At 41.5% G+C, this 23521-nt stretch overlaps 1 pseudogene; it reads right to left on the bottom strand.

Annotated features, from left to right (window-relative positions):
- Positions 1-23213: 23213 nt before the first annotated feature.
- LOC112910268 (U6 spliceosomal RNA) lies at positions 23214-23285 on the bottom strand (annotated as a pseudogene).
- Positions 23286-23521: the final 236 nt, after the last annotated feature.

Genomic DNA, 23521 nt, shown 5'->3' with positions numbered 1-23521 from the left:
CTAAATTCATGATGGGATACACTTCCTGGAGATAAGAACCCCTCTATTGAACATCTTGAAACAAAACTAGGAGGGCACAACTATTGGACAAACATGGAACCGTGAAGAACCAGTCTGACGTTGGGCTTTGTATCCAGGAACTCTAGAACCTAGAGAGTGGGCTGAGCTTTTAGTCTTCTCACTTGCCCTGACCACTGCCCCTGGTCAGTACACAGTGAACATGGAATGCATGCATGCATCATGCATGAAAGAATGCACACATTGAGGAATAAATGAATGCAGTGAGTGAGGGTGCACATGCTTTTCTCTTATTCATGACAGACTTAGCAGAACCTTCCTCTTTATTTGGGTATTGGCCTTTAGGAAGAGATGACTTTGAGTTCTGTTGTTGTCATGTTTTTTATCATTCTGCCTCCCCTATTTATAATCTAAACTCTTCAGCTTCCAGGAAGCATGTCTCTATTATGTTCCTTTTTCTTAAGCAGGCTTCCCCTCATCAAATCCTTTCTCTTTCTTCACTGTTCTTCTAGGCTCAGCACTGTTCTTGCTTCCCCACCAATGTAATGTTTCTTATTTTTTATTTATTAATTTATATATTTTTAAAGATTTTATTTTATTTATTCATGAGAGACACAGAGAGAGAGAGAGACAGAGAGACAGAGAGACAGAGACACAGGCAGAGGGAGAAGCAGGCTCCATGCAGGGAGCCCGATATGGGACTCGATCCCAGGACTCCAGGATCACACCCTGGGCCCAAGGCAGGCGCTAAACTGCTGAGCCACTCAGGCGTCCCTGCTGTTTCTAATTTTTTAAAGCTAAGTTCCCTATGGTATATTTTAATTATTCTACACAACACCATTTTTAGGTGTAGCTCTTAGTGAGTTTTGCTGAACAACTGTGAAATCACCCCCACAGACTAGATACAGAATGTTTCTATTGGATTCAAAAGTCTCTCTTTGCCCCTCTTGCTCCTTTGTAGTCAGTCTTCTTTTGATGGCCTTAGGCCTTAGGAACCACTAATCTGATCTCTGTTCCCATTGTTTTGCCTTCTCCTTGACATGTTGTGAATGAAATAATATAGTAAGTAGCCTCTTGATTCTAGCTTCTTTCAACGAGCTTGATGGCTGGAGATCCATCCATGTTGTTGTGTCTACTAGCAGTTGTTTGCTTTCATAGCTGGAGTAGTATTCCATTTTATGGAGGTATCACCATTTGTTCATCCATCCGCCAGATGATAGACATTTGCAGTTTCCAGTTTGGGGCTATTACAAATAATACTGTATAAACATTCATAAACAAGTCTGTGTTGACATATGTTTTGATTTCTCTTGGATACATAACTAGAAGTGGGATTGCTGGGTCATACGAGAAGTTTATGTTTGCCTTTTTAAAGAAAATGGCATACTGTTTGCCAATTAGATATTCCATTTGATATTCCCTCCAATAAATATGAAGATTTGAGTTTCTCCACATCCTCGCCAACACTTGTATTTGTCTGTCATTTTTATTTTAACTATATACTGGATTTAACATGGTTTTCCACCGTAGTTTTATTTTGCATTTTTCTAATCATGTTCAGCATATTTTTAATGTACTTGTTAGCTGTTTATACATCCTCTTTGGTAACAAGTATGTTTAAACCTCCTATCTATTTTTATTTTCTTTAAAGATTTTGTTTATTTATTTATGTGAGAAAGAGAGAGAGAGTGAGCAGGGGGAAGGGCAGAGGGAAAAGGAGAGGTTGAATCTGAAGGAGACTCCGAGCTGAGTGTAGAGCCCAATGCAAGGCTTGATCTCATGGTTGTGAGATAACGACCTGAGACAAAACCAAGGGTCAGATGCTCAACCCCCTGAGCCACCCATGCACCCCAACTCCTGTCCATTTTTAGATTTAGTTGTTTGACTTCTTATTATGAATGCAAAGACTTCTTATATATTTTGCCTACAAATTTTTTTATCAGTGTTTTGAATATGGGAATATTTCAATTGGCTGTGTCATGTCTTTCTGCTTTTATCATGGAAACTTTTTAAACACCAAAACTTTAGTTTTGATTGGGTTGTGGCTGGAGAAGGCAGGGTATTTCTCCTTCTTTCCATTTCTGTGGCAATTCTAGCAGGGCCTGCATCTCCTGCTGTGGTTCCAGACTCTGGCTCTGAAAATCCCACTACTTCCCTTTTCCCTCCAACCCATGGGGTAGGAGTGGCTTCTTTTTGCTCATTGCTGGGTAGCCCGGTCATCAACTTGGATGTTCACCACTTCCAACTGTTTTGCACTTAATTCTCCATAACCTGACTGTAGGCTCTGTTTTTCTTGTATCCTCACTGAAATAACACTGCTGCTCTACACATCATATTAAAACCACTCTTGTATTGCCTTTTTCATATTGTCTATTCTTTTGGTAGGTAACAAGGGCTCATAATAATTTGGCTATTGATAGACCAATGTCATACTGTTTTTGCACCTTCTACTGCCACAAATAACCCTACCTTTAGTGTAATGCACTTCCCAATGTTATTTGATTACATGCTTGCTCTTTTATTCTAGACTGTGAACAGTGGCCATATGCTACTCATGTTTTTTATCTCTGGACACAGCAGAAGACCATTGCTCACCAGAGGGAATAGTAGGTGATGACAATGTGAGAAATGTCAAGATATCTCCAAGTCGAGAAAGGTCATTTTTAGACTAGGCTTTAGTCAATCAATGGCTTTTCCAAGACAAGGAGGTTAGAAAGGTCCTCCATCACCAGAGCATGGGGGGATCCAGATGCTAGCAGGAACATCACCCAGAGCTGCAGTGCTTAGAGCAGTTTGGTGTGCAATGTGAATGGAATGTGAAACTTCTTTGTTATTCTTGCTTTATCTACCATCATCCCTCATTTTCACCACTTACTCCTACACTGTACACACACAACACACACACACGCATACACACTTTCTGTCTCTTTTATGCCTGGAAAATGCTGATTTACTTTTAAAAATTCAGCTCTTATTTTTTTTTTCCTTCTGAGAAACTTTCTGTAGACTCATCAAACAGAATTAATGGTTCCTTCTTCTGGGTCCCTCTAAGAATGTGAGCACATTCCTTATGCGCACTTAACGGGTTGACTGTAATTAGCTATTTGTGTGTCTGTCTCCCTCACCAGACAGAGGATCAGTTTTGTTAGGGGTGGGATCACATCACATGCCTTTTCTTCTTGCAGAGCTGATCTCTGGCACGGAGGACTATCAGTACACACTTATTGAGTCAATGAATGCAATCCCTTTCAGTCTGATAAACTTTTCACAGAGAGATGTTTTGATGAAAAAGAAAAAAGAAAAATATGCTGAGAACCCAAGCTCGGTTCTCTGGTAATTATTATCTAATTTCTGTAGAAATGTGAGGTGAACCAGGTCACAGTAGTCCATTTCAACTCATCTTTTGGACCAGGAAAATAATTCCCCAGCCATTTCCAGTTTCTCCTATTGTTACCATTAGTCAGCTGAACTTCTCTACCCTGAAATATGTATGCGTGACGGTCACGGCCTTCCAAATTTTATTTTGAGAAAAATTTTTATAGAGCTTTATATAGTCATCTAAAATGCTTTAATTTAGAAATTTGATGTTCTAGAAAAGTCTTCCCATTAGGTATGATAACAATAATTCTGAATACTGTTATCAGACTCATCTTTCTTACTTAAGTAACAGTTTCACTTAACTGCTTTGTTGGTTCCATGTCCCCCTTTGCAATAGTTTTTTTGGGTTGAGCTAACCCTCCAGATTCACAGTTTATAGGATACACCTAACACCCATCCACTCAGAGGCTATGGGACATAAGTCATGGTTTGCTGGCCAAGCAGTGCTCATCATTTCTCTCAGTGAGGACTCTTGTGGCAGTTGTGTGCACAGCAAGGAGATGAATCCCTATCAGGCTTCTGCCCTGGCTTCAAAGTCTCATACCCCCAAAGTACACCAATATATCTTATAACAACTCCAGAGGTATAGCTTCCAGGGTCCCTGTAAGGCCTCATTATAAGAGCTATCGCTCAGGGGGACCCCCAAACAGGGTATCCTAATTGAGTTCTTTGATAGTTTCTCCTCGTCCAGATGTGAGCTACCCATTAGGGTCATTTTTACTATAATGAATGTTGCCTAGGAACACAGTTGGCATTTTAATCTTACCAGAGAAGAGAGCTAATCAAAGGTTAAACTTTTATGTAGTAGGTGAGAAGATTTGGTTGATTCACCCTTTGTCCACACCCACATAACATAAAGGCCAGATTCCTTAGCATAACATTCAAGAGCATCCACAGCTGTCAGTGGGGGCCTTTCAGGCTTATTCACCCTCCCCTTCATTTTAAGTATTTGTCACATCTGACGTCTCACTGTTTTCTGGAAACACACTGTACTTTCAAATTGTCTAACCTTGTCACCCCAAAGGTTTCTCCACTTACAAATGCTGCTCCTGAATCTATTTTTACCCTCTATATTTTCTTTTCTTTTTTTCAAAGATTTTATTTATTTATTCATGAGAGACACACACACAGAGAGAGAAAGGCAGAAACACAGGCAGAGGGAGAAGCAGGCTCCATACAGGGAGCCCGATGTGGGACTCGATCCTGGGACTCTAGGATCATGCCCTGGGCTGAAGGCGACGTTAAACCGCTGAGCCACCCGGGCTGCCCACCCTCTATATTTTCTAATTCATATCTCCTTGTGAAGTTCAAGACCAAATGTAACCCCTTCTATTAAATGTCTCCCTGATGTGACTTCCCAGGCAGACTGAGTCATTTTCATCTCTGCAATATAGCATTTTATTCACGCCAAGATTTGGGACGGAGAAAGAAAGAGAGAGATGCTGTCACCCTGAATTTCAGTGAATTACACTTGCATCTTCAGCAAGACGGGCAGCCCCCAGAGAGTAGGACGGTCTTCATCTTTGAGTCCTTGGACTTAGCAGAGTGCAGGCATATTGTAGGTGTCCCCCCCACCCGATTTTTAAGGAATTCAATAAAATAGCATTGATTCCAATTATAGAACTCCCAGAAAACTTTATAAAGGTTTATAATGACTGTGAGCACTTCTGAAGTACTTAATGTATGGCTACAGTTATCATTTCTTCAGTTAATCTTTGCTGAAGCCCTATGGAGAAGGCACTCTTATTATCCCCCTCCAACTGATGGGGAAACTCAGGTAGAGGAGGTTGAGTGACATGCCCATGTTCACACAGTTATCAAGAGGAGGGGCTGGGATGCAAACCCAGGCAGGCTGGAGATGCCAGTAGACAAGCTAAGGGCCAAGAGGATACTTATTCTCATTTTCGGCAGAAGTTGACAAGCTTAGGCTGCTCACTTTGCCTCTCTACCCTAGAGCTCATGTAGAGCAATTTCAAGATCATTTGTAGATTCTACCGTGTATAATCCACTGGGACAACTGAGAGGTGAGTAAAATAAGCCATTTATTCTCTTAATTGGGTACTCTATGGTGGCTATTTTTATAATATTTGTATAATACACTGAAACATTTTGACTTTTGACCTGTAGCATCATTTCATCAATTCAGGTCACTGTGATGAGAGTTTGATATTCTTAGGAAGCATATTTGTAAGTGATTTCAAGCCCAAAGAAGCAAGAAAGGATTCAGTCTCAGATTTCCAGGGATATATTTTTCCCAGTGTTAACATCTACGTTATTGAGTTTATGACTTTACAAATTATTATGTTAATAGAAATAGCCTATATATATTTATCTGTGCTCCATTTGCCATGATCTAAGAATAATAGCATCCATCACTTAAAGAGGGTATCTGTCTCCAATCAAGGACAGAAACAGGTGGCATTTTATTCTATAACTTTGATATTTTAAATCATATATTTTAACCACATTTATATCTACCAGGTACATTAAAATAAAAACACTTTAAATGATCTCTTGAAATATTTTGTCCAACTCAGTAAGTAGCATGAGTCCCATTCCTGAGACCTTAACAAGGATACAGGAGGGTAGGTATCTGTCCTGTTATTGAGACTCTTCCAGAAGATTTTTTTTTTTCCTGGAGCAGATGTGATTTAATTTTATTTGAATAGTATTTCTGAGTTAGTTTTCTTAAGAAGTAGGAAATTGAATAGTCTGTATTGATTTATGGTTCATTTATGTATGTCTGTATAGAGCCCCTTCTAACATAACAGGCTTTCTTCTGTGGAGTAAACTATGACAGCACCTTCTTCATTGCTTCAATCATGGGTCATAAAGCTATTTTCTCACTGGCCTATACCTAATCTCACTCAGGCCTATACCTAAGAAAATCTGTTGTTCTACACTTTGGGATAGTAACATACCTAGATGTGGAGGAGGCAGGAAAATTGTCAAATAATAAGTAGGACTCTGAAATATTTTCCTTTCCTGCCACCTACAAACCTGACCCTAGGTCTGGCCTAAGACTACCAACTCCAGAGTTGTAAAGACTTAATGCCTCAGGTGTGACCGGTCATTGCCAGAGGGATTTTAGGCACAGGAAGAAATGGAACAGGTATTGGCTATTCCTGGAGGTAGGCAGCAAATGGAAACATTTCTGTAACTCTTACACAATTTTGCATTTTGGGGGTAAGGACTGGTCCTTGGGGAGTTGTTAAGGCCACCCCCATTTGTCTGGGTATAGCCTCTGTCCATCTGTTTATCTGCTTGTCTATCTATCTGCCTGTCATCTATCTACCCATCTACCAATCACCTATCCATCTATCATCTATCTCATTTAAGGTAACTTCTAACATGGATGTGACTGAGGCAAAGTAAACCTTTTTAACTCCGGAGGCTTCAGGGTGACTTTTGGTCTTTGAGAACTATGGTTTATGCTGGCACCAACAGTGACCACGTGGCCATGGAGAAAGGAAGAGAGAGGGGGGTTATATGTACTTCATCTTTATGACTCTCCATCTTGTTACTCACAGCTAGACACAGAGCTCACTGAGGTCCTTTTTAAGTTGCTCTTTTCCAGATAATTTGCATTTTTGGCTTCGTTGAAGGTTAAAGTATAATATACAAAGGTTCAGGGAGAAATCAGAGTACCACCAGGGTATTTTTTTTTTTCCATCGGACACATTGTTCTGGTTACAAATAAACTTCTCCTATATATAGGAGTGTAAAAATTGGATTTAAGAGCAAGATATAAAGAAAAACATGTAGCCAATACATTTGGGTTAAATTAAGAAAAAGCCTGCTCATTACAGTTTTTCTATTTTTCTTGTGGTATTATTATAAATTAAATACTCCAGTGTCACAAATGAAACCTAATTTGTACAGCCTTCTTTTCCAGGGCTGTCAAAAAGCTTAATTCCAGGAATTCAAGTCATTCGTCCCCATAGGACTCATCTAAGGAAAATATTTATTTAGGCCCTTCTTCCCCTATAGACCTTACAGTGTAAGCCCAGTGATGATGTAGACTAGCTCAAAATGCAACCTGTTCTAAAAGAGCATCGTACACATGTATGGAATGCAGAGCATAATAAATAATTAAAAACAGATCCCTGAGGGGTTAACTGTTCATGTAAGATTTTAGAGGAAACAAGTTTATTGACTGGTGTGTGCTTGAGTGTGAGCTGGGCAGAGGTTTACACAGACTCTCCAAGTGGCCAGAGGCCCAAGAGGTAGCCCAGCCCTTGAGCTTTGCTAAACAAGATTGCGAACATGCTTGTGATGTCTCAGTTTGAGTGTAACGAGGTCACCTCCTATCATGGCCATTTAATCTTGGAGTTGACTCAGATGCTTAGTTAAGTCTGACGCTCATATCATTCCGTTCTTTGGCTCTTCCATTTTGCTTCAAACCCATAAGTATCAGCTTGGCTTTACTTCCTTCCTTCTCTACCCCAAGCTCCTTGGTCTATAGGATGTGTTTGTTTTTACTGGTAATCCCCTGTGTCTTCTTAGCATCCAGAGCCAGTGAAATGTCAACTGAGCACACTTGGGGACAGTCACCAGGATCCTTTAGCCAGTCACAGGAGATGCACGTGGCTATTCCAGACCAGGCTTCCACCTCTCCCCTCCACACTGCTGCCTCACAGCATAGGCAGCACATGGCCTGGCCTTGGAATACCTCCAGCCCCTCAAGTTCTTGCCTCAAGTGCCCAAAGGACTTATCATGTCCAGCTCCATCTTAATTCCTACTCCTCATTTCTGTTCTCTGTGGCAGATCCCACCAGCTGGTCTGCATTGCATGTTCTCTGACATCTCAAGAACTTTCCTCCACCATCTCTACACTCTGTTGCATCCTCACGTCTCTCTCTCTCTCTCTCTCTCTCTCTCTCTCTCTCCTAGGTTTTGTCCCTTAGCACGGAAGCATGATTAAGTTGTTCCTCTTTGTGAGAGCAAGTAAATATAGCCATGATGTTAAAAAATTTTTCCATTCAATGCTCTTTTCTTAATATACCAAACACCATTTAGCCCACCCCCTGACACAGACTCCCATAGCTACACCCTAGACATTGATACCACCTGGAGTTCTTCTTCCGATGGGAACTTACATCCGGGTATCCCTCTCTGCCACAATACTGTATTCTTGCTCTCTTACTTCTGTAAGCCTACTATGCATATACTTTTATCTCTGGGAAGATCTAGTTGGTTGCAACCCTGTGCTATTCTAACTTCTAGCATTAAGTAACTTCCATCTCATGACCCATCTTCCATTCTCAATCAAGCTTTCACCTACTTGCCTGGAAGACTGCATCCTTGGGCCAATACAACCATCCATCTTGTCTGCACCTGGCCCACTGGTGAAACTCAGATGCCCCATGTAGACTGGTGTCGCGTGCAGTTATGGTCTCCATCCTGAACTGGGATCTCAACTCTACCCAACTGTCCCTCTGCAAACCCCATGACTATTCCTTCTTCCAGTCCCCTGGAGAGAATTTCTCTATAGTTCTCAAACCCCCTTGGGAGGTAGTCTCTTCTCCCTCGTAGGGGATTCCATCTCTTCTTAATTCCCCAAGAAATGGAGATCACATGAAATAAACATTCATATTCTGCCTCAAGCACTGATGATAGGTGGATCTATTTTCAGAGTCCTGAAATTTTCATGGAGAAGCCAACATCCACTTCTCACAGTTAATGTCCTCACATGGCTTTCAACTCCTATCTGCTATCTGCTTCCTCCAGGGTCTTTCCTTATCAATTACCTCCTTATTATCTTTAATTTCCAGTGACTTTTGTTCTACTCTCCCTTTCCTCTAGCCATCTAGCTGTGTTTAAGTATCCCTCCTATGCTTAAACACATAGAAATTACAAATAAGAAAAAAAAAAGCACAAAATTCATCCTTGACCCTGTATCTTCTTTAAGTGTCCACCTTCTCTTTTGCTCCGATCACAGGCAAAATTTGGAAACAATGGTGTTATCCACCTTGTCTTCTATACTTTCTAGAAATTTTGTTTCTGCCTCCAGTTCCACTAAAATTATTTGAAGATCACTAGGATCTTCCTCTACGCATACACAACCATTTCATATCATTCGACCTCTGCGAGGACTTTGTTGTTGGAAATTCTGTCCTCCCCAGATTGCTATGATCATTGTCTGTACATTCTCCTTCCCTGAGCATTTCTTTTCACATTCTTCAGCTGTTTGCTCTTCCTCTGTTTTCCCCTAAATCATTTGTGTCTCTCAATCAACAGCCTCTATCAGTACCCTTCAAAACCTACCTCTGCATTATTTTCCATGGTCAAGTGTTTCCTAACTGAAGACTCTAACACATTAAACTTTCTCCTAAAAATATATAACACTGTGGAAACCTACTATCTTGCTGGATAATTAACTTGTTTGTATACTTTATCTGGCCTGTGAGTTTCTAGTGAGCAGGGTCATGGCCCCATGCCTAATAGTGGTTTATGGGGAAGACAGTCCATAAATGCTTGTTTAATTTAACTGGGTTGAGTTGTTAACCTTTCTCTCTGTTGTCTGTGTATAGTATATGCCAGCTGCCCTTACAGAAGGTCTCTCCTGTCCTTATTCTTTTTCTGGACTCCCATTTTAAGCTTTAGCATGTTTTTCAAAACCCTTCAAAGCATGTCTTCCTGACACTATTTCTTACTCACATCTACATACATCTTCATTCAATTTTTTTGTGTGTACAAGTGTTTTTACGTCTGACTTCACCAGATAATTTCCTGTTGGCCACCTCTTTAGATACTTCCTCATTTTCTTCCCAGTCAGAAGTATACTCTTAACAAGGACTCTCTATTCCTTTTGAGGCAACTTGCTATTTTATTCTCATGTCTTAGAGTCCCACTGGTCTTTGCTCTAAATTTTTGGAATCTTGTCTTCTCGGAACCAGACTATCCATCTGACAATACCCAGGTCACCCATTGTTGTTTATCACAGACTCTAGAGTAACCTACTCTTTTCTTTTTTTTTTTCTTTCCCAGAGCCCTGACACTTCCTTGTTGGTTAGAATAGATCCAGAGAAGCAGTTCTGCATCACTTCCTCTTTTGGCTAAGTCAATTCCTAGCAGATGTCCCCATGGCCTCTCCCCACAGAACCTCCACCCCCTGCCATCTCCCGGCTCCTCTTGCTGCATCTGTGCCTGCTGTTTGATCCATGCCTGGAAAACATCATCGCTTCCTCCATCTGGATGGGTGGTCCCAGCATATTCCCTCTCTGCTTTTTCTTTAATCTTCAACCAAACTCTGTCCCGCACAATCCCTCATCACTGCCACATACTTTACTTCAGGTGTGCCTGGCTCTCACTGACCTAACTTGAATCTGGTTCTCTTGAACAAGATATTTCTGAGACCTTGCTGTCCTAGACCAGTCATGTACCTGCTTCTTTAAATCTTTGTGATGGCAAGTAGTGGCACTCACATTCCCATGTTAAAATCTAACATTTTATTGTTTTGTTTGTTAACTATATTTTATGCCTCCCCATTTGGTATCTGGACATACCTCTAATTTTAGGCTTCTGGGAAGTTATTCCTGACTGTGAATTACATGGCATCACCTAGCAGTATTATTTTCTCTGTTTTCCACACAAAATTTTCCCAGTATTTATTTGATTTTATACTTCTTTGCAGAATAAAGCCTTGATTATTTTTCTTCTTGATTTTTTTTTAATTTTAACTTTTTATTTTCTAGTCTTTTTTTTTTTTTTGAAAACAGAGTTTACTATTATTATTATTTGAAAGTTTTTGGTTAATCTTTGTAAACTATAATTTCTAGCCAAGGATACATATTTCAGTATAATATTCTAGGACAGAGAAAACCAAATTCAGTCCTGACAGTAATGTCAATAGCAGTGGTATGTATGCTAGTAACAATAGTGGTAGTAGTAAGAATATTACCATTCATTCAACAAATTTTAACCACCTACTATATGCCAAGCAAGATGTTATATGCTGGGGAGAAAACTGTGATACATTCTTAAACTTTCCTGGTCCCAGAGAGTCTGCTTTCTAGTGAGGGACACAAATGTTAATCAAATATTCACACAAATAAAAATAAAAATCAGCCCTGTGAATAGGCATGGAAGAGACCAATGGTCACTCACCACCATCTACAACCTCTTGGCGGTAGAATTTGTGAGTCAGCTGGATGCATGACTGTCCAGCCAGAGACACAGAGACCACATTCTCTTCCCTTTGAGAGGGATTCTCCTAGTTAATAAGACTTACATGGCACTTCCTGAGTGCCAGCTAGTCTCCTGAGTCCCTTGTGCATACCAGTTCCTTTTATCTCCTCAAGAACACTTTGAGGTTACATACTATTATTATTCTCTTTCTACAGGAGAAGAACCCAGGATAGAGGGGTTGAATATTTAGTTCAAGGTCACACATCTTTTAAGAGTTGGGATACCAATCCAGACAGTGCAGCTTCATAATCAATGCTCTTAACTTTGGCACTAGGCTTTCTGCAGATGTATCTTCCTATATTGTCCATGTGTGTGTAAGTATGACCTATGTGTGTGAGCACAAACCTGGAAGCCTGTGTGTGTATGTGTGTGTACACAGAATTCTATTATTTCACTTAGAAATAACCAATCCTTTGATTTAATACTGCAAACCCAATCCTGCCTTACTGTGTGGGGTCAACTCAATGGATAGCCACACTTATTGACTATAGACACCATTTGCTCAAAAGCATAGATGACTCTGGGGAAACTGATCTTGGCCATGGGGAGGAGGTATTATTCAGATTATACATGATCCTACTGTTCAAAGGCTATTTGGTAACTCACCTCCTATCTTCATCTTCTCTTGGAAATAGGGGCCTAATGCTATTTTAGACACAAAGTAGAAGCATGACTGTGATAGCTTTAGAAAGGTGTTTTTCTTACTATGAAGTCACATACACATGTCTGCTGAGAATAAACATAGGGGAGAAATGCTTTCTTTGGTACCACCTGATCTTCATGTGGTGGTCAGCTGTGCCGAACTGGACCTCACTGCAGACTTCAGCAGAGTAACTGCTGGAAGATAAGTGGGAGCACATGGTATGTGCAAGATAAGACCCCAGAAGCCTTAAATAAATGTGAACAACAATGCTCTTCTAAGTGGTCTTCTGAGAAAAGCACTGTTATCATCAGCATTGTTCACACTTATTAACAACTTTCCTTGGATTTGGTTGTCAACATGTTTGTTCTTTAAACCTGAATTATCTGCCAGGGAAGAAACTCTTCCCAAGATCGACCAGCAGTTGTTGGTGTGGGTTGTGGCTCCCAGAGCAGTTTCCAGCTGTTGTCAGCACAGCAGGAAGGAGCCTGTGCCAAGATAGCCACTGCCTGGAGTCAGGCCAGCCCTGCCCAGTAGGTCAGGCCTTAAGTGCCATCAGCCAAGGCTTTTGGAAAAACCTATGGTGAACCATTCAGAGGTGCATTAGATCTAATGGGACAATACCAGGGAGAAATTAAGATATAGGATGTGTGGTTTGCTGCTTCTCCATTCTCTGCCTACCCTTTTTGAAGTGTCAATATATGAACGGCCCCTCCACTAGCCAGACAGGGCCTAAAAGTTCTATGTCGTATTCTAACACTAATCTATTAGTTTCTTAATCTGATCCACGTTGAATATTCCATATGTAGCTTAAGCCTGTAAAGACATGTACCACTGTAATTTCTCTGTGACTTTCTAGGTCAACATGCCTATGTAGTCAATGTTAAAAATTAAAACAAAACTAAGTTTTTTTTAACTTAAAAGTGAATTTAAGTGTTAAAGTGAATGGAAGGTGCTAAATGCCACCACTTATTGTTGCCCACTGACTTATGCTGGAGGGTAATCTGACAAGGATTCCCATAGGTATCCTGCAGACATGCATACAGTTCTTTTGAGGGACTAAAAATGAACTTTGAGAATGGAGAAAGATAAAAAACTCTCTGTGGGAAAGTGTTCTAACTTTTGTTTTCAGTCTCTGGATGAAGTTTTCTTACTTCTGTTCATTCATTCATTCACAGGCTTATTTATTTATTTATTTGTTTGTTTATTTATTTATTTATTTATTTATTTATTTTAGAGAGAGAGAGAGTGAGCATGCATGGAGGAGGCACAGAGGGAGAGACAGAGAGCATCTGAAGCAGACTCCATGCTTAGTGCAGAGCCCAACGAGGGGTTAAATCTCACGACCCTGAGATTTTGACCTGAGCTGAAACCAACAGTTGGATGCTCAACAGACTGAACCACCCCAGCACCCCTCATTCACAGGCTTTAGAATCAGACAGGCAAGGGCTGAATCTATCCTTTTATGTTCTTGACGGATGCTATTGGGCAAATCTGTGGTATTGCTAAGCCTCAGTATCCTGTCTAACATGAAACTAATTCATTCAATCAGGAGATAGTTTTGAGTCTCCTGGGTCTGGGCATAGCAGAGAGTAAAGAAGACATGGTTCCTTCCCTAATAGAGCAGCTGAATATAGGAATAGTAAGTTAGGATATAGAGCTGAAGAAATATGGGATGCTCTTACCTTTAGTCAATGTATTCATTTGTCAGACTGCCTTAACAAAATACCATAAACTGGTGCTTAAAAATCATAGAAGTGTGTTGTCTCACAGTTCTGAGGGCTAGAAGTCTGAAAACAAAGTTTGTTAAGACTATACTCCCTCAGGAGGCTCTGCATAAGGATCCTTCCTTACCTCTTCCTAGCTTCTGAGGGTTATGGCAATCTCTGGCATTCCTTGGCTTGAAACTACATCTCTCCAATTTCTGCCTCTGACATTACATGGCATTCTTCCCTGTGTGTTGCTTCTGTATGTAGGTGCAAATCCCCCTCTCCTTTCTCTTATAAAGATACCAGTCTTTGGACTGGAGGACATACTCTGATCTAGTTTGACCTTTATCTCAACTTGATACCTCCAAATAAGGTCACATTCATAGGTCCTGGGAACCTGGGCTTGCACATATCTTTTTGAGGGTCACAATTCAATCCTTTACAGTCAGGAACCAAAAAATTCCCTCAGAAATTCCCAACAGGCATCTCATGGCTCCCAGCACATCTCATGGCTGGTTCTGAGCTACAAACTCATCCCCTGGCCTGGAGCACACACATCCTCTATGGATATCAGGAGTTCTCTGGTTATATCTAACAAAAATTAGAATTAAAATAGCAAAGGAGGAGCACCTGGGTGGCTCAGTGGTTGAGCATCTGCCTTTGGCTCAGGTCATGATTCCAGAGTCCTGGATCAAGTCCCACATCAGGCTCCCTGCAGGGAGCCTGCTTCTCCCTCTGCCTATGTCTCTGCCTCTCTCTGTGCATCTCTCATGAATAAATAAATAACATATTTTTAAAAAAGAAAATAAGATAGCAAGGGAGAAGATGAGTGGGCATGCTTGCTAAATGGGCCCCGGAGTCTGCCACATAAGGAGAAAAATTGGGAAGCTGCCACATAAGGATGACATAAAGAACTGAACTAAAAAGCAAGATATAATATATGAGCAATATTTGCAGAGTTAGACCCAATATATCTTGTAAACTACAATTATGAACTAAAGTGGATCCATGAACAAGGATGAGAGCAACCTAGAATCTGGGAAATGAGAGACTCTGAACTTGACCTTGAATGAATAGAGAGTATTTGGAGAAAGTGAGCAAAAACCAAGTTACAGAGAGACACAGGCACAGATGGAGGTCTAGGTTTATTTATTTTTCCTTTGTAACCCCCCATTGCTAGCCCCACACACTGGCTCATCTACTCATCAAACTCAAAGTGGAAAGCATAGTCCCAGCCTCAGCAAATCTCTGGCAAAAGCAGCACTCTGGGAAAATACCCAGCGCATGCCATGGAGACTGGAAGGCTTCCGGATGACACAGTTGCTCTTGTTTGGAAGATGAACATCAAGAGTGCTTGAGAAATGATAGTGGGAACTGTTCCATTCTCTTCTTGCCTATATTTGGACATAGTGTTTTAACCATTCCTATGTCCCATCTCCATCTACCTGAGTCGCTGGGGTGGAGATGCACACACTGGATTTTTCTGTTAGTCACTGCCTTGGTAGGCCTCCAGCTGGAAAGTGTAAAGGACAGTGTTGGAAGCTGAGGTCATCCCTTTGATTCTGGTAACCCGGTTGGAGATTCTGTACCCTTGGAATCCAGCTTGTTCATTTCCAGAAAGTCAAGTTTGGTAAATTAGTACCTAATCTATTTTGTTCTTAAATCCCCATCATGACAGCTTACGTGAAGTTTAAGAAAGAACTTCCAAGTCTCCTTGTTTAAAATATACTGTAGCTTTTCTAGTAGCATAGAGAAATAATTTATCTCCATTTTCTTCACATTTTTTGACTTCTGAGTCGTATTCTACATTTTTATCCACACTAAACTTTCTACAAAGTTTTCATTGGGTTTGAGCCTGTAGGAAATAATGTATAGTAACCCTAACCACTTAACTGGCCCTGTTTATGTCTGGACTTCTCTCATTGACTCAATGCCCTTAGTTAGTAGTCTCCTTATTTAATGGAAGATAAAGGGACACAGAGCCAATTATCCCTACTTTTCTGATAAAATGGCTAAGGGACAAAGGAATCCAAAGATTTAAGGGTTGCCCACTAGCTGGTGCCCAGTCTGGGGGAAAAGTATTGACCCTTCCACCCCCTGATATGCAGAGGCAGACTTCAATTTCCCTGTAGGTGGACACAAGCATGGAGGAAGATAATTCAAAATGTGAATTTATCTAAAATGCGTGGAGATTGGATTGAGATAAGTTACATGAAAACACTGAGCACCATATCTGCCATGTAGAACATGATCTATGAAATTTAACTTCCTTCCTTCCCAGTCTTGACCCAAGTGTATTAACTGGGGATTGTTGTATTAACATTTACATGTGGTACTTTGGTATAACTTGAGTTCAAACACAATAATATGACACTGACGTTTTCTGATGTGAGCCAGAAATTATTTTCTCCTTCCAGCTGAGCTGCCATGAAACCTTCCTTTGCCTTGTCTGAGGGCTGAAAATTTGCATATGGAGAAGATGTAAGCTTGGTCTTCTTGTCTAGATTCAGTGGGAAGATTGAGAATCTGTGTCTGCATATACTCTAATGGCTGGGGAAATGGAAGTGAACTGCACTGTGAGAGGCGAGTGAAAAAGTCTTGTTCTTACCTAGGAAGATCGAGTCTTGAATTTGCTACTGCTTTCCTCTGGGTTCCTGGGAGAGCACACCACCTCTCTGACCCCGTCTTCCAGGTGGTTGAGGATTATTATGGAATAGGAGCTCTCAGTTTCCTTTCAGCTACAGAGATTGTTGTGGACTGAATTGTGTTCTCTCAAAGTTCCTCTGTCGAAGTCCTAAATCCCTAGCAGCTCAGAGTGTGACCTTCTTTGGAGATAGGTCTTTATAGAGGTGATCAAGATAAAATGAGATCATTAGGGTGGGTCCTAATCCAGGATGACTCATGTCCTCATAAAAAGGAAATTTGGACACAGAGATACATGAAGGTAAGATCATGTGAAGACATAGGGAAAAAATGGTCACCTATGAGGCAAGGAGAGAGGCTACAGAAGGAACTGACCCTGCTGCCACCTTGGTTCCAGACTTCTCAGTCCCCAGACTGAAACATTACGTTTCTCATGTTTCAGGCACCAATCTGTGGTACTTTGTTATAGCATCCCTAGCAGACTAATGCAGAGCTCTACCATTCGATTATTTAATCATATCATTACAAATTTAATACTAATGGAAAATGTTTTTGTAAATGTTTACATATACATGATTTTTAAAAAATGATTTATTTATTTGAGAGAGAGAGAGTGAACTCAAGTAGGAGGGAAAGGGCAGAGGGAGAGGGACCCCGGGGTCATGACGTAAGCCAAAGGCAGATGTTTAACCAAACTGAGCCACCCAAGTGCCCCTAGATATATGAGATCTTGTTGAATCCCAACATTATCAGTGTGAAGTAGGAATCATTTTCCTATTTTCACAGGGGTTGGATATTTTACTGCCACTGAAAGATGAAGAGAGACAGGCTCACACATGGATTGACCAGTCCCCCAGTGTTGTAGGGCAGATCCAGGTCACAATTATGTGGCCCGCTTCCCAGCTTCTTGGCCTATCTTCTACTTCTTGCTGTTGCCTTGTGAGGGTTTGTCAGAGCTTATATACCTGCTTTTAAAAAGAGAGAGAGAGAGAGCAAAAATTAAGGTAGTTGTCCTGGGAATGTACATCGGCACTGTGTGAACAAAAAAAGTTAGGGCTGAGTCTTGGACACCATACGTGCATGGAGAAAATACAATAGGCACACTTTTCTTATCAGTATATATCATTCGCTGGCTTCTTTAGCTCAATTTGGCTGAAAAGATGATCATTGCTGCCAAAGCCGCAAAAGATGAGGGAAGACACAGATCTCTCAGGACAAAAAAAAAAAAAAAAAAAAAAAAAAAAGAAAAGAAAAGAAAAGAACTGAATAAAATATCCCTAATTGGTTCCAAACTATTAAGTGTGCGGCTCCAGGGATCATCCTTTACTGCATGAAGACAAGCGGTTACTGCCCTCAGGGGGAGAGCAGGGCACACAGGCTGTTGGAAGGGTTGCAGGTTGGTAGAACCTTCTGGAGCGCAATTTGGCAGTATGTCTTCACAGACTCTACAGTCTTTGAGTCTATAATTCTACTTCAGGGAGTTCATCCCGTGAAATAGTTCAGTCAAAGGTGGAGGAATGTGAGTGCAAGAATGTTCTCAGCAGCTCAGGTGTCTGCCCACCGGAATGGAGTGTGGAACAGGGAGGAGAGCTGGGGCTTGGGGGCAACACAGGAGGCTGGAAGCCACCACTGAGGGCCCCGGACCTGGCACTGTTTACCGTGCAAGCATGGAGAAATCTGGGTTGTTCATGGTATGTCTAATACCATGCAAAGGTGTCCATGATTTATACCAACTAAAAATAGAAAACATTATAAAGTTAGTGTACACAGCATGACTCCATATGGATATACATGTACACGTATGTGTGTTTGCATACAACCCACAACATGTGCATGCACGCAAATGAGGTGGCAGGACCTGATTGATGCACACCTCAGTCTACCGATTCTAACTGTGGTTATCTCTGGGTCATGGATCATGGAAGATAAGATTTTTTTTTTCTTCCTTTGCTTTGCTTATTGGTAATTTCTAACATTTCTACAATACATCTTCATTAATTCAGTAATAATAAGCATTTGTAATAAAGATGGAATAGGCTGAGATCTCTAATTGTATCATGGTCATTATTATTTATTTCATTTTTAGTTAAGAGACCTAGCTCGGAAGTAAGGCAGTAGGAGTTTTCTCTTACTCAGCTTTTTTGTTCTTCTCAGGTCTTCAACTGATTGTGTCTTAACTGGTTCAAGCTTCTACAGCAGAATTCCATGGACGAGCTGCTTAAACAACAAATATTTATTTCTCATAGTTCTGGAGGCTCAGAAATCCAAAATCAAGGCACCAGTAGATCTGCTGAGACCCACTTTCTGGTTCCCAGACAGTTGTCTTCTCTCAATGTCTTCACATGGTGGAAGGGGTGAAGGAGTCTCTGGGGTCTCTTTCATAAGGGGACTGATTGCATTCATGGGGTCCCACTCTCATGACCTAATCACCTCTCAAAATCTCTATCTCCTAATACCATCACACTGGGGCTAGAATTTCAACATACGAATTTGAGGGAGTGGTAGTGATGCAAACATTTGATCTATGGCAAATTGGTTGAGGACCACCCATATTAGGGGAGGCTATCTGCTTTCTTCAGTCTACCATTTCAAATACTCATCCTATGTAGATACGCTCTCAGAGATACACCCAGAATAATGGCCAAACATCTGGGCACCCTATGGCTCAATCAAGTTGACATGAAGCTAACCATCATATTGTCCAACACACAAATGTCTCTCAGTGAGTATAGACTATTGAGCCAAAACCTCCTGAGACCCTTTCCCCTCCCATCTTGATGAGTCTGGCAGACCCTATAGGATGACTTATTTTCCTGGAATCACCCCAAAATGGGGAGCCACAAGAGATCTTGATGATATAGAAGACCTTGACTTAGTTATCGGAGCATACATGAGTATGTTGGCTCTGAATTAAACTGAGTAGCAGAGGGTCTCTATCAGAGAGAAATTATTTAAATTACAAACTTTGCTATTTAAATTTTTCCCTGACCCTTATGAAGTATTTTCTCACTCTTTTGCCACCAGCTGTTTTTGTGGAGTTGACACACAAAAATAAGCTGTTGCCACCATCAGACTGGCCACCCATATAGATATTCCATTCATATTCTCAAAGCCAAAGGGAAGAGTTATTTACCTGTTTCTCCCCTGAGTGCTCCACCCTGGAAATTTTGGCACCAAGAAAAAAAAAAAGAAGAAGAAGAAAGCTGGTTGGTTGTTCCTAAATTCAGGATTCTATCCTAGTTCAATACTCAGTTTTGAAGGATGGTGAAATCTCTTCAAGGCAAAATCGAGACCAGGGATGACATCTGCACACAGGGGCTGGGAGAGGTGAGTCAGCCCTGGACTAGGACTTCAGAGATGCCAATTGCCATGACAGACCATGTCCAAGGGACCGATAGTCTTGTCAACTCTAGAACTGCTCAGCCTTTCCAATGTGGACAAACAAATGGAGTTCAGGACTGGTATGTGAGGATGCGGCTACCAGGGACATGTGCTCATGGACAGTGAGGTCCAGGGTGGTAGGTAAGGCAATGGGCTGGGGAAGGGCTCGGGAACAGTATGACAGGGATTAAAGTCTAAATTCAGCTTGGGGGTTTTTCCACTGTGGACTATTTCACAATGTCTGACACATTTTAGGGTGTCACAATGGAGGAAGGGCACTACTGGCATCTACTGGGTAGAGACCAGGGATGCTTACATCCTACAGTGCACAAGACAGAATGATCCAGCCCCCCACATCAGCGGTGCGTATGTATACATGTGTACACATGCACACACACATGTGTACACACAAATGAAGTGTACTTAGTCTTACAGATTAGGATAGCAAGGAGTGGGGGAGGGCAGGTTGGGGGAGAGCAGTGACTTGGGGCGGCTCAGCAGCCTGGAAGCACCCAGCACTGAGGGCAACAGGCTTGCCTGGTTGCAAGGAAGAGCATTGATTGGCAGAAGGCCACGGTGATGACAAGGCGGTAATCAGAGGATGGGACTGGGGTGGATTGCTTTGTTGTTTTGTTTTGTTTTGTTTTGTTTTGTTTTGTTTTGTTTTATCAACACCCAGTAGACTCCAAGGAGAGAGAACCTAAGGCTATATCTCCAGCATCAGGCAAGAATGACTCAGGGTGGGTCATCCTCAGGGGACTCATTTAGGGGAGGTAAGGACTAAGGTAATGAGGCAAGGGCAGTAATCTCTAAAAGCCTGGAGAGTAAACGTATGAGAATTCCCCAAAAGGCACATTTTAGGGGCTGTGTCCTTTCCTTTCTGCCCCTCATACAGGCTATCTTGGAGAGGAACAGTGATGGGAAAGAGCATGCACTCTCCGGCTAGCCTGTCTGGGCTGTCATCCCATCTCTGCCCCTTGCTGGCTGTGTGACTTCAGGCCATCTATTTAACCTCTCTGCACTTCTGTTTCCTCATCTGTAAAATGGGCAGTTACCCTATAGAGATAGTAAGGATTAAATGAGCCGCTATTTATAAAGCTGAGGGTTCTCTGTGATAATTACCTTTCTCGGCTTCCCCAAATAGAGACTTTTTTGTTTCCATCTTCCAAAATTAAGCCTCTCATGCAAGTGAAACTGGAAAAGAGCAAGAGAGAGAAGTAAGAGCCTCTCCTCTGCTGTTCTTTTCTTACCACTTCCAGATTCCAGGGACTGAGTGTAGGGGTCAATTATACGTGTTCTTCTCAGAGGGCACTGCAAAAAGAGGGCTGTGGCTGAGTGTTTTGTGGGCAAACTGCCTTTTGGGGCATAGTTGTCCCCCTCCGAGGGATATAAAAACACCCTGAAATTATGTAGGTCGGGTTTCCCACGTCCAGTCTGCCTTCCCATACCACCTTTGGACACTTGTCATAAAACATTTCGCTCCCAAAACAGTCTAAAAAGTGCGGGCCAGAATAGGCATTTACAACAGCATAAGCTGTGTCAACACAGTTGACGGGTATACAGTACGGGGCGTCTTATCAAAACGTTCACAGAGTACATCTCCATACCCAAAATATGGGAATGCCACTGAAGCCTCCATAGAGCATATGAAAAAAATAAAGGGAAAATAAAACAGCTGAGATTTATTCTTTAAAGGTCTGCTAAAGAATGAATGTGCGTACAGGAAGGTTTCTATTAAACGGTCTTTAGTATGCAGAGAGGTATTTACACATTGCACCAACTGCCTGACTAATGCACGCCAGAATAAGAAAAACTCTTTGTTTTGTTTTGTTTTTCCTCGCAAGCTTTTCTACTGGGATTCTTCTACTTCTCCTTACAAAGAGATGAGGCAAATTTGGTTGACCAGGTATACCCTAGACAGCCAGCGGTGTGTGGTGACTTTCCAGCTGATCCTGGCTTGGTTCAATTGGTCACCTAGAAAGTGGATATGACATTAGGGCACAGGCATGGCATAAAGAGGTAATTTAAGGGAGCTGCAGGTAACTTCTTTCTTTTCTTTCTTTCTTTCTTTCTTTCTTTCTTTCTTTCTTTCTTTCTTTTCTTTCTTTCTTTTCTTTCTTTTTTTCTTCTTATTTCCCGCTGAGATTCAACTAGCCTTCAGGACCACTCCGAAACATCAAGGGCTGTGTTGACAAATGATAGCTCTGGCAGCGAAGGAACAGATGACCCCAGGTACATCTCTCATCCCTGTGGTCTTGGGAAGGAAGTTTGGAATTGAACGGTTTTTAGGCTGCAACTAACAGGGACCATTAAAGTCACAGGCTGGTTTTCTCTTTGTGATTTACATTGCAATTCTCTGTAGGAGCTGAAGTCAACCTTCGAAGCCCACATGGCCTCGTTTTACAGGGGAGTTGAGAGCCACTGAATTTATGTCCTTGTTCGAGCCTCCACAACCAATTAGTGTCAGAGGCAAGCCTTGATCATGTAACTGCTGGTTCTTACTTCTGGGCTCCTTCCCCCACGCTGGGTGGGTCCCTTCCTGCAGAGACATCTGCTCAGAAGCATTCGTGCCTAAAGAGTGACATGACATTTTTCAGCATCTATTACACTACAAACTAGAGCCCACTGTCATCCTTCACTTCGTTCCAGCAAGTCTTCATTTCCTACTTCGCTTTAACTCAAACCTCATGTAACGTTTCCAAATGCCTGTCTCAATCCATACTGACCTTCAAGACCGCCAACCCCAAAGCGGGGGATATTTCACTTCCCAGCTGCTCTTGGGGAGAAGGACAAAAATGAATTCTCAGGTTCCTCTTCTCCTGGTCCATGTTTATAGCTGGAGATGCAAGCAGAATCTGGACAATACACTTCTGTGACCATCTTCCCTCCTCTCAGCTTTGCTGTCAACGGTTGATACAATTAGTTCCAAGAAACATGCCATGGTGGTTTTTACAAGTCCCCAAAGTTTTAGGGATTAGTCACTTATTTCTTGAGGGAGTGCCTTCAGCGGGCTAGCAGACAAGAAAGACAAAAAGACACTGGCATAGCTGAAAAGGAGTAAGGACGAAGAAGATGATGCTCTCTGATGCTGGCAGAGAGTTTTAAAAGTACTGTGTGCTCCAGGACTCTCAGGGGCTAACTCACAGGAAATAGAGAATTTCAGGTCCTGAGGAAGAGTTGGTCCAATATTCTGACTGGCTTCTGTGTAAATGAATGACTCTTTCTTTTTTTTTTTTTTTTTTTTTTTTTTACAGAAAACTATGGAGCGCTTCATGAATTTGCGTGTCATCCTTGCTCAGGGGCCATGCTAATCTTCTCTGTATCTGAACGTCCGTTTCTTTTTTCTTTTTTTTTTTGGAAACAATTATTTGTTTATTTTTATGTCTTGCTCTTTCTTTAAAAAAAAAATTAGCTTCCCTAACATAAGATAAGAAGTAGAAAAAATAAGATTAGGTTTAGGGGAAAAGTTAGATTATACACAAGGTCATAAGGTCACAAGGTCCTAGACTTCCACAGGAGATGGATCTGAGACTCTTTCTTAAACACGTTCTGCGCTGTTGAC

The sequence above is a fragment of the Vulpes vulpes genome, chromosome 15 (genome assembly GCF_048418805.1).
Source record: "Vulpes vulpes isolate BD-2025 chromosome 15, VulVul3, whole genome shotgun sequence".
Taxonomy (NCBI): Eukaryota; Metazoa; Chordata; class Mammalia; order Carnivora; family Canidae; genus Vulpes; species Vulpes vulpes.
Note: the sequence above shows the minus strand (reverse complement) of the source record. Positions and strands in the feature narration are given on the sequence as shown.